At 51.3% G+C, this 16,450-nt stretch overlaps 1 non-coding gene across 1 annotated transcript; it reads right to left on the bottom strand.

Annotated features, from left to right (window-relative positions):
* Positions 1-15,251: 15,251 nt before the first annotated feature.
* LOC142441977 (U6 spliceosomal RNA) lies at positions 15,252-15,358 on the bottom strand. The gene has a single exon (XR_012783250.1). It is a non-coding gene; the product is annotated as a U6 spliceosomal RNA (small nuclear RNA).
* Positions 15,359-16,450: the final 1,092 nt, after the last annotated feature.

Below are 16,450 nucleotides of genomic sequence, written 5' to 3'. Positions count from 1 at the left end.
TGATGACTAATAGAGTTGAACATCTTTTCATGTGCTTATTAGCCATTCATGTATTTTACATTTCATGGGTGGAGAAAGGAGGGGCTCTGTGTGCTCCCAGACATTTTTCTTCCTGCCATCTAACCTTCCTCTGGACTTTCCAAAAATATTGAACAGGTGAGAGGCAGTGCAGGAGTTAATAGCAGACACACTGAGCCCTGCCGTCCAAGGGATGAATCCCAATCCCCATTTCCTAGCTGTGTACCCTGGGGCTTGTTACTGCTTTGTGTCCTGGTGTTTAAATGTGGGTGTTTTGCTAAATAAGTTTTACGTATTTTGTTAAATGAAACAAGTGTTTACCGTATATACTTGTGTATAAGCTGAGTTTTTCATCCATTTTTAATTCAGTTTTTGTGATAAAATTAGGTGCCTTGGCTGATAGTTGGGTGGGCTTATACTCAAGTATAGACAGTACTTCATCTGACACACAAAGTAGGTACCTATTGGAGCCAAGCACTATGCCAGGCCCTCAAGCAGAAACTCGCTGTGAGCCGCATCAATGAATGTGCGATCTCATTTGAAATAAATGCCTGCCCGAGGTTGATCTGGTCAGTGAACCAGAGAAAGGTCTGAGGCACTGGAGTTTGAGCTGAAAGCAGATGTTACCTAAGCAGAGAAGAGGAAGAACATCCCAGGCAGTGAGCACATGGGTGGGGGTGGGGAGGTGCTAATGGACCCAACTGGGGAACTAGATGAAGACTAGTATCCATGAGCCCTGGAAGCTGGAGTCTGGCTGAGCTTCAGAGGCCTGCCTGAAACTTGAGCTTTTATTCTGAGGAATAAGAGAAACCACAAATTCAGATTGGTTCCTCAAAGAGGCCCTTCTAGCCTCCGTAGCTGGAGAAGAGACGCTGGAGCGGAGTCTCGGTGCTCTCTGATGTTCAATGCCCAAACAGAGGAGGGTGAGGCAGCAGAGGAGATGAAGAAGGCAGCCAGAAAGGCGGGAAGAAAACCAAACCCGGGTGTTGTCCATCGACTCGCACAACATGGAAGCAGCAGGCGATGTCGGTAAGAGATGCTCACACACTGTCAAATGTGGCTGGGATTTAATCAAGCCAGATAAGAACTGAAGGGTAACTGTTAGATTCAGAGACAAGGGGGTTCCTACTGACTTCTGACCCCGAAACTATGCTACTCCACCCTCAGAGCCTTGCTGTCATTACCAGGCCACAGCCTGAGCACTAGTGGGCCTTCTCAGTCAGCTTCTCAGGAGGATCTCCTGACTGGCTGCAGTGCCTCATCCTGAGGCCAGGCCCACACTAAGGGCAGGAGATGTGTACTTGAGGCAGCGAGAGACTTGGGCCAGCGGGACCAGGTCCGCCTCACTTCATCCACCTCACCCATCTGGGTGCTCAACTAGCCAGGCCCCAGCCAGGTGTCCACATGAAGGCAGCCTCATCCTATGGCTAAGGTTCCTATCACGCTCCACCACTGAAGCCGGTTTCCAATCTGTGAAACAGCGATTATCTGTCACAATGAACACGTGTGTGTCAAGCACTCCACACACGCTGTTGGCTATGATCAATTCATATTCATTTGCGCAACAATTGTTTTCTCACAGACAAAGGTGATCTAGCCAACAAGGTGGACACCATCAATGTCAACAAGGAGCAATGAGAGTGGCGACAAAAGCGACACCCAACCAAGTCTTGGTGGGGAGGGGTCGGAGTCCTCTCTGCAAATTCACTTATGACAACCTGAAGGGGGGGTTGGGGCAAAGCAGGCAAGAGATGATTTGGATGAGGCACGAAGTGCAAGAAAATCATGAGAAACAGCTACACGTGGAAATACCCAGAGAGGGCCCTACTGGGGGGAGACCTCAGTGGATCGACTCCCAGGTTTTGCGTGTAGCCTGTCAAGTGTAGGGTCCAAGGAAGCAGCCCAGGACCCCACCGCTTCACAGGGCTCTCAGGACCTCCAAGCTCCCTCACCCAGGAGAGAAGACCCACCCAGCGGCTCAGCCAGCAGAGGCCTGAGGCGCCTGCAAATCAAAATCTGGAGCCGGGGAAGTCGTTGCCAGGGCTTCCCAGTTCCTCTCAGACCTTCTCCCCGCCTCACCTCCCCTCTCCCCCCCCCACCCCCACCCCCCCGCGGGCTCAGCTATAAATAGCTAGCCTGTTTCCAGCAGGGGATCTCCCAGCTCGAGCAGCAAGCACCGCCTCCTCACCCCCAGCTGCCCTTAGCCTAGACCAGGAGGGGGTGGTGACTGGCAGGGGGCAGAGGCAGGGAACCGAGGGTGGAAACTTAGCCTCTGTGGACTACATTACCCACAATCCTATCGCTGAAAGGAGGATGCTGAAGGCCTGCAGCCTTCAGTGAGAAAACAAAGCAGAGGTTACAAAATAATTTATACATGATCAAGGGTTCCTGGGGGAGGGGGGGTCGGAGAGGGAAGGGAAAAATGAGCTGATACCAAGGGCTCAAGTAGAAAGCAAATGTTTTGAGAATGATGATGGTAACAAATGTGCTTGACACAATGGATAGATTGTGATAAGAGCTGTATGAGCCAATAAAATGATTTTTTTAAAAGGCGCCTTGGTGTGCAGCTCCAGGCCTCAGGCCCATTCCCACCCTCATCCCACCCCCAAAGCCTAAACTTCAGCTCAGGCTCTTAGAGATCATTTCTTTGTGCAGTCAAGCTGGGGCTGGAAGGCCAACAAGGGTGGTGGTGGCGGCGGTGGTGGTGTGTGTGCGCGTGCGCGTGCCACCCACCCTGGAGGCCTATGGATGATTTTCTTCTGGATCAGGTTCACAGGTTGCTTGGTGCTCCAAGGCCCTTCCCTGAGCAATCCCCCTATCCCTCCCACCATCACCACCACCTCCTCCAGTCCGTCTTTCCACCCAACTTCACCTGGGGCAGAGCAATGCAGGGTCACATGTGAGCTCTTCAGAAAGCCTGGCTTCATTTCTGGACCAGCTGGGGTGTTAGGACACTGCTACTGGCTTGGTCTCTGCTGAGGGCGGGCTCCTCTGGGACCTTTGCTCCTCTTGCAGCGCCTCAAGGCAGGGTAAGCACCAGGCTAGGCCCGCAAGCGCTGTAGGAAGGGCCTTGTGGAGGGCTGGCGGTTCCAGTCACAGATAAACCAAAGCCAGCCAGGCCACGCAGTGGGGTGGCCATTCCTCCCCAGCCCCGGTGTGTGTGTGCGACGTTAGGGAACAACTCCCCGCTGCCTCTAAACTCCTGGAATCAGACTGCTCACCCAGGCTTCTGTGGCCGGTAAACCACTGGGCTAGGGCGGGACCTAAAGTCAGAGACCCCAGTGCACGGGGAGAAGGCCAGCAAGCTCTCACAAGGGCAGCTACCGGTTGATTCTACCCCGATGGGCTGGGAAGGGCGACCCAGGCAGAGGGGACACTGAGTCAACAGCTGAGAGCGGTGGGAAACAGCAAAGAGAGCGAGAAACAAGCGGTTGGCTTTTTGCAAACACGAGCAAGCGACAGACGGCGAGGTCGGGCGACAGCTCGCGGCCTGAGAGCCGCAGAGACGGCGGGGTTCGGGTGGGGGGAAAGCCGCGGGAGCCTCGGCCCCGGGGGAGAAGGAAGGCCCGCCAGCCCCGGTTTACCTGCGCCGGGCCCCTCCCGCCGGCCGCCCCCTCTCTGGCAGCGGGTTCCCTGGCCGCGGGCTCCCGGGCGCGGGCGGACCCGGCCGCCGGGCTCCCCGCCCGCGGGCCGCCTGCCAGACGCGCCGGGAAGGAAGCGCCTTGTATGGGCCTCGGGCCGGGAGGAAGCGCCTTGTAGGGCGCCGGGAGGAAGCGCCATACATGGCGCGGGGCGGGGCGCCCGCCCGAGATGGAGGCCGCTTCCGCCGCCGCCGCGGGCCGCCGAGTCCCCGCGCCGCCCCCGCCCCGCGGCCCCGCTCCGGCCCCGAGCCCCCGGCGCCCCCGGCGCCCTCTTCTCCCCGCCCGCGTTCCTCCCCTCCGCCGCGGTCTTGTAGGGCGCAGGCTGACGGAGCCAGGGAATCCCGGCTCGGCCACGCACGCGCTCTGTGACCTTGGGTAAAACCCGCTCGTCTCTGAGCCTCAGTTTCTCTCCCGAGGGTTGTGGGCACAGGATGGGAGGATGCCCGCCAAGCATCTCCCGTTTAGCATTGTAGGAGGGGGCGGCTTTCCCAGACACCAGCCATCTGTACCCCTTCAGCCTATTCTCAGCCTGCTTGGCTCCTGGGAAGTCTGGAGGAAGGGCTAAATGGGGAGCTGACAGCTTCCGCAGGGATCTTTCCAGAGGAAAATAGGGTAAGCTCCAGGTCCAGGGCTTTCCCTTCCAGGCTGTGGATGGAGAGGGTGTCCATCTGAACGTCTCCTCTTAGCAGCTGGGGGATGTTCGGGAAAGCATTTACCTTCTCTGAGCCCTGATTTCCTCCCAAAATGGAGATCACAATGCCTGATTTGAAGGTTTGTTCTGATAACTAAACGGAATGGTGTGTGTGCCCTGCCATGCAAACAAACATGCTGCCAGCGAGTCTATTGGGACTCATAGCGACCCTATAGGAAAGGGTAGAACTGCCCCTATGGGTTTCCCAGGCTGTAACTTGTTACAAGGGTGGAAAGCCTCGTCTTTCTCCTGAAGAGCGCCTGTGGTTTATGAACTGCCCACCTTAGGCTTAGGGACACAGTGCATAACCACTGGGCCACCAGGGCTCTGCCATGGCATGCCATAGATGCTTAGTAAATGCCGGTTCCTCTCTACTCCCTGTGGATTGCATTGAGCGTGTCCCAGGGAGGCAAATATATAGGGCTTGGATACTGGGTACCCTGCCCAGCTTGACCAGGCTGTCTCTCTCCTTTGGGATGGGTGCCTTTACCAGAGGCCTATCTGTGACCCCAATGCTCTTCCCTCTCTTCAGCCATCACCCCATAATCTACGGTCCCTGCTCCATTCTCTGTAATAGTGTAGGGTGGCCAGCAGGACTTGATATTTACCTGACCTCGAGAATAGGTGGCTGACCTCCTGGACCAGCTGGCAAAGGCAGAAAGAGCCTGCAGGAAGTTGAAGTTCCCATCACAGCCAGAACCTGTTATCTGGAACACCATCCCCTCCCACACCTGCTGTCGGTACCACACCCACACATTTCAGCAAGAGATGGGTATCCATCCCACACAAACATTTCCCAACCCTCCCTGCTTGGCCCTGCCCTGCACTCATCAGCCCTGCCCATCTTAGAGTCCCACTGAAATCTAACCTAAATCTTCCCTGCCATCAGCATCAACTCCATCAGGCTGTGCAGCAGTTAGCAACACCTAATGAATCCACGCAAGTGTGTGGACACACAATAGATGTGTCTCCCACGGCCTGTTTCCTTTCATCCCTATTGGGCAAGGAGGCTGTCGTTGGCATGGTAACCTGCCCTGTAAACGTTGCAGCCCTCAAGGATATTTTTCAATTCCAGCAGGGACGCAGCTCACAGGGTGACATGAAGCTGTGTCATTCTGGCCTTCCCCAGCACGGGGATGTAGAGCTGGTGGCATGAAAGGAGGACTGGCTCATGGAGGAGAGGACAGCAAGGGGGTGAAGGGAGACACTGATCTGATCTCTGAAGAACAGGTTCCTTCTGCCCTGCATGTCGATCCTCAGCCACCCAGAGAAACCAGTTCTGAGGCCCAGAGCATTCAGAGACACCAGTTCTGAGGCCCAGAGCATTCAGAGACACCAGTTCTGAGGCCCAGAGTATTCAGAGACACCAGTTCTGAGGCCCAGAGCATTTAGAGTGTCTCAGCATCTTTTTGTGAATGCAAAGACAGCATCGCTGCAGTCAGGAGTCCCCCAAGTGCCAGCAGACTCGATGTTTGATTTGGGAGGACAAGCTGATAAATTAGAAAGCTGGCGTCCTCAACCCCAAGTTTTCTTCCTCCTCAATCCTGTGGAATAAATGAGTGTGTATTAAGCATCCCCTGTGTTCCAATTCCTCATACATCCCGTCAACTCTCCCCTCAAGTCCTAGGAGGGCAGGAGAGAGGAAGACACTCATCTTACAAAGGAGGAAACAAATGAGAAGGTGGGCAGTGATCTAAGCGACTCGGCTCGACTACAGGTTACATGGTTCAGAAATGACAGCACCTACACCGGAAGCCAGAGCTTCAGATTCCATACCCTGCACCCTTCCCACCATGTCCTGGGCTCATTTGGGTTTGTTGCTGTGCTACTGATTAAAGAGATAGACAGACCTTTCTCTCCCAGCCTTTCTCAGGGGGTCATCAAGAATAAACCCTGGTGTTGGCCCTTGCCTTCTTGGTCCGCATGGTGCTGGGTGGTCTGCACAGGGCCAGCTGTGGCAGCATCCTCAAGCCTGAGGCTTTCCCTGGCAGCTGCCCTGCCTCCGTCTGGAGTTTCCCCGGCAGAGGGCAATCCTGGGGAAAGTGGTTCCCAGTGCCAGCTTCATGTAGGCACAATCACATTAGAGCCAGCCCTGGATTCCCTCAGTCCCTCCAGAGGGAGCACATACAGTTCCCCCGCACAAGGGCGGGGGGGGGGGGGAATGATGCTCGCAGGGAAAGAGGACGCTTCCAGTTCTTTCTCTCCCCAGCTGCAAAGAAGCACTTGGCCTCCAGCTGCCACTCGCCCTGTAGGTGAGGAAGATAAATACTGATCCTCTTGGGATTACCCACATCTCTCAAGGGCACCCTTGGGCAGAGAGCTTTGCTCCGGAGCTGGGTAATGAGCTCTGAGTTTGGATGTGGTGGGTGGGGGAGAGGTAAGTCTCAGGAAGGAACTTGACCACCCCCCCCCAGGCTGCTCCCTCTTCCCCCATACCTCCTTTCCCCCAGGTCATCTTTCAAAATGACCAGAAGAGTCACATCTTAGGAACTGGGCCAGGGGTGAAGGGGACACACTGTCGGACTGTGAGCTCAACCCAAACAGCGGGGGTTGTTAATAGCATTAATAGGGAATATTTACTTATGATGCGTCAGCCACGCTTCATTTATTACGTCATTTAATCCCTGCCTTCAGGTGGATCCCACCCTTATCCCTTATTTTTATTTATTTATTGATTTTCCTTTTTAGATAAGGGATAAGGTAGCTCAGCCCAGGCTTAGCAGCTCTTCAGTAAGCAATAGTCCCAAATTAATGGAACTAGGCCAACACTCTACAGACACCATCTCATTGAATTCTCCACACAAACCAAAGGGATAGGACTCTGGTGCCCATTTTTCTACAGGTGACAGCCGTGTATGAAAGTGGCTAAGCAAGTGTCTTCGTTGTCTGTTGTCAGTGCCATTGAATTAGGTCTGACTCACAGGGACCCTGTGTTCAGCCTAATGAAACACTGCCCGGCCCTGTGCCACCCTCCCAATTGCTCCGATGCTTGAGCCCATCGGTGCAGCCACCGTGTCAGCCCAGCTCACTGACGGGCTCACTTTGTCATTGCCTCTCTACCAAGCATGATGTCCTCCTCCAGACACGGGTCTCTCCTGACGACACGTCCAAAGTTCGGCAGATGAAGTCTCGCCATCCTCGCCTCTAAGAAGCACTCTGCTTGTGCTTTTGTAGTCTGTGGTACCCTCAGTATCCTTCACCCACAGAGTTTCCCAGGGCTGGTGATCAAAACACCCCACGGTGGGAGGCTTTCTAGTGGCTCCTGGCAATCCTCAGCGTTGCGGGATGCGGGCATCTACCTCCACAGTCACACTCCCCTCCACCCGCCAGTCCAGCTTTCCGGGGCCCTGCTCCCTTCAGACATAGCACTCGGATGGAATTAGCACCCAACTCCAGTATGACCTCTAGTAACATCTTTACAGATTCTATTTCCAAAGGTCAAGTTCACAGGTAACATGGGTTAAAGCTTCAATGTATCTATTTGGAGGACACAATTCAATCAGAAAGCGAGGTCTTAAGAGTGGAGCATGTGACCCTTGGCTTCCCTGCTTTCTAACGGACAGTACTTCTCTAGGGCGCCTGCTGTTCGCTTCATGACAATTCTGTGCACAGAGCACTGCCCATTCCGGCGCCATCTTCTCCATTGTGCCCATGTCTGAGCGCGTGGTTGCTCCTCCCACTCTGTCCATTGATCCTGTTGAGGGTCTTCCTCGTTTTTGCTGCCCCTCTACGTTGCCAAGCATGATGTCCTTCTTTCTCCAGGGACCGGTTCCTTCTGACATGTCTAAACCATGTGAAGACAATAGGCCGAGACCTCAAAAACCTGCCCACACCAACATTCCCTTAGTGTCCCCCACTCCGGTGAGAGAACCTGCCAGGAGCGTCGGCTTTAGTTCAGACTTGCTGCCAGAGTTCTCATCAGGGATGGGCAGCTAGACAAGGCAGCCTGGTGGCAGAGAGCTGCGTGTTGGGCCGCTACCTGCACAGTCGGTGGATCAAACCCAGCCTCTGTCTCGTGTGAGAAAGGTGAAGCAGTCTGTTCCCACAAAGATTTACAGGCTCCGAACCCCTCTCCAGAGTCATTGTGAGTCCACAGCGATTCCCTGGCAATGGGTTGGGCGTGGGTTTGGGTAGCTAGGCACGGACGGACGGGCAATGGGAGGGCCTGCAGTGGTGTGTCCTCTAACTCTGGCTGCCCACTGGTAGGAGGAGAACTTGAGACTTTGACAGCCCTCTCTGAACCTGAAAAGTCCCCTGTGAGAGGAGACGATATCTAAATCGACTCGCCCTCAGGAGGTCTCCCTGAGACTCAGGCAGGTGTTTCTGGGAGAAGCTGGAGAACCCGGTGATTTCAACAAAGAGGGCCCACAAGCTACAGCCTGTTAGTGAAGGCCTCCAGTCACCACGGGCCTCCCGCCAGGCTGGCTCCCAGAGCCTCTGCACCATCACAGGAGTGGGACGCCCTTGTTCCCATGCCTGCAGCAGGCCTGTGCGGTGAGGAACACTTGAAATCCTGAGTCAGAGGGAAGGGTCCACGTCACTTTCCCTAGAATGGAAAGTCCAGGCTGCATCAGTCTGTCTGGAGAGGAAGGAGCGATGGAAAGTGCCACCGGAGCTCCCCTCTGTCCCTACCATCTCTTTTCCTCCTAAGACGTTTTATTTTCTGATTTTTTCCATCCAAGAGTGATCCATGCTCACTGCAGAAAATACACGCCGTGGACAGAAGATGCACTAGTACAAGAGTCTGCCTGCCTTTTCCAACTCCTTTTGCCCCGCCACCAAGAAGTCTCCAGCCCCCAAATCATCCCCACATCCTAGCTGAGAGTGCTTGATTTTGCGGTATTGTGATGCGGAATGAAAATAGTAAGGGGATGCTGGTTAGAGAAAAAAGAATCTGATTTAGAGCTCACAAGACTGAGGGATGTAATACCATCTGTCAAATCCCCAAAGTGGGAAATTCTTTAAGGCAAATAGCCTGGTGTCTTCAATCAACAGATCACAAGAAAAACAACCAACCAAATAAATCGAAAAAGGTATTTGTGATTATAGATGGGAAGAGGCGTAACAAGACATATCAAGCAAATATGCAGTGTGATCTTTTGATCAAACAAAGGAATTTAGAAAATACTTAATGAAGTATTTACAGTTAGAATTACATGATGTCTTGGATTTGCTTCACAATAATCCAATGTGTGTGTATCTGTGTGTGTCGCGTGTTGGTATAAATGAAACAAGACTGACGGTGAAGTGATATTCCTTGAACTGGTTGATAGGAACAGAAAGTTTTACTACACTATTTACATCTACTTTTTTGAATGTTAAAAAGCATCGACTTTATCTAGTCATGAAATCGGCATATTTGGAGAGAAATGGATTAACACGGAATCATGGAGTTTGAGCGACTCACACGTCATTGAAAGTTGAACTAGAGGGGAAGTGCAGAGTGGAGACCCAAGACCCAAGTGTCGGCCAATGGAGATCCCCTCACAGAGGGGTTTAGGAGAGAAGATGGGTCAATCAGGGTGCGATGTAGTACCGATGAAGAAAACAGCTTTCCCCCAGATCCTGGATGCTTCCTCCCCCCAACTACCATGATCCGAATTCTACCTTGCAGGACTGGATAGGGCAGAGGTTGTACACTGGTGCATATGGGGGCTGGAGGCACAGGGGATCCAGGGTGGACGATACCTTCAGGACCAGGGGGGTGAGGGGCGATACTGGGAGAGTAGAGGGTGAGTGGGTTGGAAAGGGGGAACTGATTACAAGGATCCACATGTGACCTCCTCCCTGGGAGACTGACGGTAGAGAAGGGGGGGAAGGGTGACTCCGAACAGGGCAAGATATGACAAAATAACAATCTATAAATTATCTAGGGCTCGTGACGGAGGGGGTCGCGGGGAGGGAGGGGAAAAAAAAGGACCTGATGCAAAGGGCTTAAGTGGAGAGCAAATGTTTGAAAATGATTAGGGCAAAGAATGTACAGATGTGCTTTATACAATTGATGTATGTATATGTATGGATTGTGATAAGAGTTGTATGAGCCCCTAATAAAATGTAAAAATAAATAAAATAAAATGTCTAACAGGAATGATGAGGGCAACGAATGTATAAAGGGTGCTTTACTCAATTGATGTATGTATGGATTGTGATAAGAGTTGTATGAGCCCCGATAAAATGATTTAAAAAAATAAATGAAATGCCTAACAGAATTTTAAACTCTTAAAAAAAAAAAAAAGAAAGTTGAACTGGGAAGGCCTGTAGGACACCTGCAGGGGACCAGGGTGGATTGCCACCTGCTGTGGTGGTTCCAGTCACTAAGTCAGAAGTGGACTGGGTGCTCCCGAGGAGGCAGGAAGCAGTGCAGGCTTTCAAACACAGAGCAGCATAGCATGGCCAAACCAGGTCGGCTCCCTCTCTCCACCACCACAGGTGCCCCAGTGGCATGTAGGAAAAGGACAACTCCTTGAACTGGCACTGAGATGCTTCCCAACCTGGGCCCAACCTGCCTTTCCAGCTGCCTTTCCTGCCCCTCCTCTCCTGGTTTCCTGGCCACGCCATGGCTAATTCACACACTGGCCTTTCACACTCCCTTGCCCTTGCACTCACCGTTCCCTCTGCCTGCAAATGCTCCTGCGGTGAGCTCCCAGCTGCTCCCAGCAGTCACTCCCTGAGCTGCCCCCAGCACTAATAGAGCATGCCATCTATCACACAGTAGGATAATTACTTATTTCTGAATCTCCTCCCACCCAACTCTGTGCTGTCCTAGAGTGAGCTCTCAGTCTTATTTACATCGGTTTGCTCAGGACAGGGCATAAATTAGGTATTTGATCCGTTTTTTGTGGGAGGGGGGAGAATAACATACTGATGGAGGGACCCAAAGAACAAATCGTCTCTGGATGGCCAAGTGGCCCCCAAAAGCTACCATACTGTGCTCTTCCTTCTAAGAGGTCCTCACCAACCCAGGGCCCAAAGCCAACTGACCCAAGCGTCTGACCCAAGAGTACCTAACCAGGTCACCTAACTACCAACAACACAGCAATAGACAGAAGAAAGATATTTAGGAGAAAGGCTTTGAGTCTTATGGTTTGTGTGTTGGAAACAGGATGGAGAGATCTTTTCATTCACTATCAGGGTCTCAAGATTTCTGCAGGACATAGTTCAGGGAACTTGGTGAGCTAACAGCTTAACCACTGGTCCTGGTTTTAAGAGCCTACGGCTTCAGATTTAAGACACCAACGGCAGCTGCTTGACACTTCTCTCCTGCCAATCCCCAGGAGATGATCCACCTTGTCCTAAGCAGCAAGTTGCAGCCACTCAACCAAGAACTAGTGCCCTGGGTCCCTAGGAAAGCTTGCCCTTCTTGCCAGCTTAATATTCTTTTCTTAGCCCCTTCCAGTTCTCTGCAGGAAGAAGCAGGGCTCCACTGAGAACCTTCCCAAAGACCCTCCTCACCTGGCCAGCCAAACCAAACCAAACCAAACCCACTCCTGGGAAATCGATGGCAACCCATAGCAACCGCATAGGACAGGGAAGAGCTCTCCCGGGGTGGTTATGAGACTACCTCTTCACAGAAGTAGAGCGCCCGTCTTTCTCCTGTGGAGAGGCTGATGCTACATCAGACCAGGTTCCTGAAAATACCCATTCACTTATCAAGTCTCTTTTTTCCCCTTAAACTATTTTCTTCTGATGATATAAATACCTGCTCATTTGGAAAACACAAAGAAGTACAAATAATAAAATTAAAACATCCCATAATCCTACCACCTAAAAATAACAACTATTCACAGTTAATGTATATGTATGTTATAAACTGAGAATCATGCCATATAGTTTTTTTCTTTTTAACAGTTTTATTGGCATATTGTTCACATCATACAATTCAATAGTTCAATCACATCAAGAAGAGTTGGACAATCACCACAAGCAGTTCATATAGTTTTATTAGTTTATTTTTAGTAATCTCATGAAAAAAATCATTTTTGTTTTAAAAAAATCTATTAATTCCATTCTCCATGAATTTTTTGAAGCCCCCTGTATACTGGAGCCCTGGTGGTGTAGTGGTTATGCGTTGGGCTATGATCCACGAATTCAGCAGTTTGAAACCACCAGCATCTCCTTGAGAGAAAGACTGGGCTTTCTACTCCTATAAACAGTTCCAGCTTCCGAAGCCCCCAGGGAGTTGCCATGAGTCAGTATTGACTTGATGGCAGTGAGTTTGGCTTTTTTGCTTTTGTGTTCTGGTCTTGTGAGCATTTTCTCAAGTCAAATAATATTTCAAAATATGATTTATAATTTAGAAATTATCAAGGGCTCATGAGGGAGGGGGCAGAGGGCAGGGAGGGAAAAAAAAGAGGACCTGATGCAAAGGGCTTAAGTGGAGAGCAAATGCTTTGAAAATGATGAGGGCAAAGGATGTACAGATGTGCTTTACACAATTGATGTATGTATGTATGAGTCCCTAATAAAATGTTTTTTAAAAATCATGATTTATAATGACTGGCTAGTAGGCTATCATATGCTATGATAGTTTATTTCAGCCACTACCCATCAGACATTTATGTTGTTGCCAATCTTTCTATTACAAATAATACTGTGATTAGCTGCGGTCCTGGCAGAATTGCTAGATCAGAGGGCATGAGCCCTTAAAAGTTTCTTGGAACATGCTGTTGAATTGGTCTCCGGTTTATTCTCCCTCTCACAGCACGAGAGTTCCGTGTGTCAACATGCATTTTCTTATTGAACATATTTGAATGAGGTAAGATGCTTCTATAGTTTTTGCCGTGAACTTATGTTTTATGAGCAAGGGGGGGGGGTGGAATCATGCCACCTTTTTTAAAGAAGAAAGACGCATTATTTTCCCAATTCTTGGGCCCATGAATTAATAAAGTTCGGAGGAGACTGACGAAGTGCTTCTGGATAGAACACAGTTGCTTCTGTGAAGAAAGTTCTCAGGACCTTGGCGACTGCAGTCACCAAAATAAAGTCTGAGGGAAAAAGAGACAACCTTGGGAAAGCATCACAGATCTGAGGGGACAAGCCCAATGTCGAGGTCTCTGTGATGGGATCAGAGGCAGCTTGTGTTTTATAAAGTCTTGGGGACAAGCAAAAATTGTCCATATCATTATCGGAAGATTGAGAATTCCCCCAGGGCCCTGTTTGGCCCTGTCACTGAGGTGGACAATGGTGTGGAGGCGACTGAGAAGGTGGCTCAGAAGAGACATCTAGAAGACGTTCACTGACGGACTGTAAGGTGGTTTACGAGGACAACTTCTGTTTCCCCTGCTAAGCTCCTTCCCGAGCCCCAGGACCAGCTCTCCCACATAGGAGCTGTGTTAGTTTGCCCAGGGAATGGGGCACCGCTTGGTTCCAGGCGTCTGGGCACTGGCTCTGAAAGTGAAATGAACACACTCCCAAGGAGTCCAACTACCTCTCTCTGAGGGATCCCACTGCTGGGTCTGTGGAAGTTCCGGATCCTGGATAGGGAGCTGAGCAGACATTTCGGTCCTGGTGGGTGGCTTGCCTGAGTCACAGAGCAGGGAAGAGCAACTGCGTAGAGATGCATTTCCACCCACTTGCTTTACCCCTAGATTTCTTAAGTTCCCTTCCTCTAAGTGACCCCTGAATGAGTCTCAAGAGGGCTTGAGTCCCCATTACCCTACGTCCTACTCTTTGGTTTCCAGCTTAACACTACCCTTTCAGAGAGCCTTGTCTTCTGAGCAGACAGCTGCTCAGAGCGCAGACAAGTGCAGCACAGGAGAAAGGAGACTCTAGGCATGGAGGAAATGTCCACGGATGGAATGAATGCTGGTTGGGCCAACAGGACAGTGGGCACTTCAAGACTGGGAAGGAAAAGATAATTCTTTTAAAACAGTTTTCTTAAAATATAATTTACAGGCGGGAGAAGGGGGAGAAAATTATGTTGGCAACATATGCACAAATGTGCTTGATACAATTGATCTGTGGGTTGTTAAAAGAGCTGTAAGAGCCCCCAATAAAAGGATTTATCATTTAAAAGGAGGGGAGATTTCATTTACATATAATAAAATTCAATGGATTTTAGTAAATTTATAGACTTGTGCAAATGACAATATGATCCTGTTTTAGAACATTTCCACCATCCCCAAAATAATGTATACATTTCCAGTCAATACCCAGTTCTGAATAGCTACTAATCTGATTCCTGTCTCTGTAAATTGGCCCTTTCTGGACATTTTATATAATTGGAACACGTGTGGGCTTGACATCTAGCTTCTTTTTGCATAATGTTTGTGTGCTTACTCCATGTGGGAAACTAAATCAGGATTCCACTTCTTTTTATTGCCGAACACTATTCCTTTGCACGAGGTGCCACATTTTGCTCATGCGCCCATTAGTGGACATTAGAGTTGTTTCCATTGTTTGGATACTATGAACCATGCTGCTGTGAACACTTGTGTGAATATATTTGTGTGTGTACACACACACACACACACACACACACTTCTCTCGGGTACATACCCAGAGGTGGATTCACACTGGGTCATATGGTAGGTGGATGTTTAGCATTAATAAAAAAACGGTCAAACTATTTTCCAAAGTGGCTGGACCTTTTTACATCCCCATCAGCGATGGGGGAGGGTTCCAAGTTCTCCATATCTTTACCAACACTTGTTAATGTTTATCTGGAAAGGATCATTTCTTTTCTTTTTTTAAGCAAAAGGGAAGAAATGTATTGGAGCCCATACGGGAAAGCCTAGAGGGGCCCAGCATACCCTACTGTGTAGGCATGCCCAGGCAAAGGGTCACACCAGTCACTGTACCCCCATGTCCCCGAGGGACTCCCCTTGAGCCGAGCCCCAAAGCCCCAGGACTGGCTACGGGTGGCGATTGGAAAGGATCATCACACACACACACACACACACACACACACGGAACGCTTCACGAATTTGCGTGTCATGCGTGCGCAGGGGCCATGCAAATCTTCTCTGTATCGTTCCAATTTTAGTATATGTGCTGCCGAAGCAAATACTCGCAAAGCGACAGCCAACATCGCGTCCCTCTCGCCAGCACAAGCTTCTCGCGGCCGCACAGTCACTGCCGCGGTTCACACTCGCCACCCCCAAGCTCCCCGTGGATGATGAGATCGCTGCGCTCCGCATGTGCAAAGCCGGCTTCGCGGGTGACGCCGCCGCCCCGGGCTGTCTTCCCTCCATCATGGGACGTCCTCGGCATCAGGGCGTGATGGTGGGCGTGGGCCAGAAGGACTCCTAGGTGGGCGACGAGACCCAGAGCAAGAGAGGCATCCTGACCCTCAAGTACCCCATTGAGCACGGCATCGTCACCACTTGGGACCACATGGAGAAGATCTGGTACCACACCTTCTACAACGAGCTCCGCGTGTCCCCCGAGGAGCACCCCGTGCTGCTGACCGAGGCCCCCTGAACCCCAAAGCCAACCGAGAGAAGATGACCCAGATCATGTTCGAGACCTTCAACACCCCCCATGTACGTCGCCATCCAGGCCGTGCTTTCCCTCTCTGCCTCTGGCCGTGCCACCGGCATTGTGATGGATCCCGGCGATGGGGTCACCCACGCAGTGCCCATCTACGAGGGGTACACCCTCCCCCACGCCATCCTCTGTGTGGACCTGGCTGGCCGGGACCTGACCGACTACCTCATGAAGATCTGACGGAGCGGGACTGCAGCTTCACCACCACTGCCGAGTGGGAGATCGTGGCAACATCACGGAGAAGCTCTGCCACGTCGCCCTGGAGATGGCCACCGCTGCTTCCTCCTGCCCCTGGAGAAGAACTACCAGCTGCCTGACGGCCAGGTCATCACCATTGGCAACCTCTTCCACCCCTCCTTCCTGGGAATGGAATCCTGCGGCACCCAGGAAACTACCTTTAACTCCATCATGAAGTGTGACATTGACATCCGTTAGGACCTCAACGCTAACACAGTCCTGTCCGGTGGCACCACCACGTACCCATCCTGGCTTCATCCACCTTCCAGCAGATGTGGATTAGCAAGCAGGAGTACGACTAGTCGGACCCCTTCATCGTCCACCACAAGTGCTTCTAGGCAGACTGTTTCTTAGCTGCATTACACCTTTTCTTGAG

The sequence above is a fragment of the Tenrec ecaudatus genome, chromosome 2, assembly GCF_050624435.1.
Source record: "Tenrec ecaudatus isolate mTenEca1 chromosome 2, mTenEca1.hap1, whole genome shotgun sequence".
Classification (NCBI taxonomy): domain Eukaryota; kingdom Metazoa; phylum Chordata; class Mammalia; order Afrosoricida; family Tenrecidae; genus Tenrec; species Tenrec ecaudatus.
Note: the sequence above shows the minus strand (reverse complement) of the source record. Positions and strands in the feature narration are given on the sequence as shown.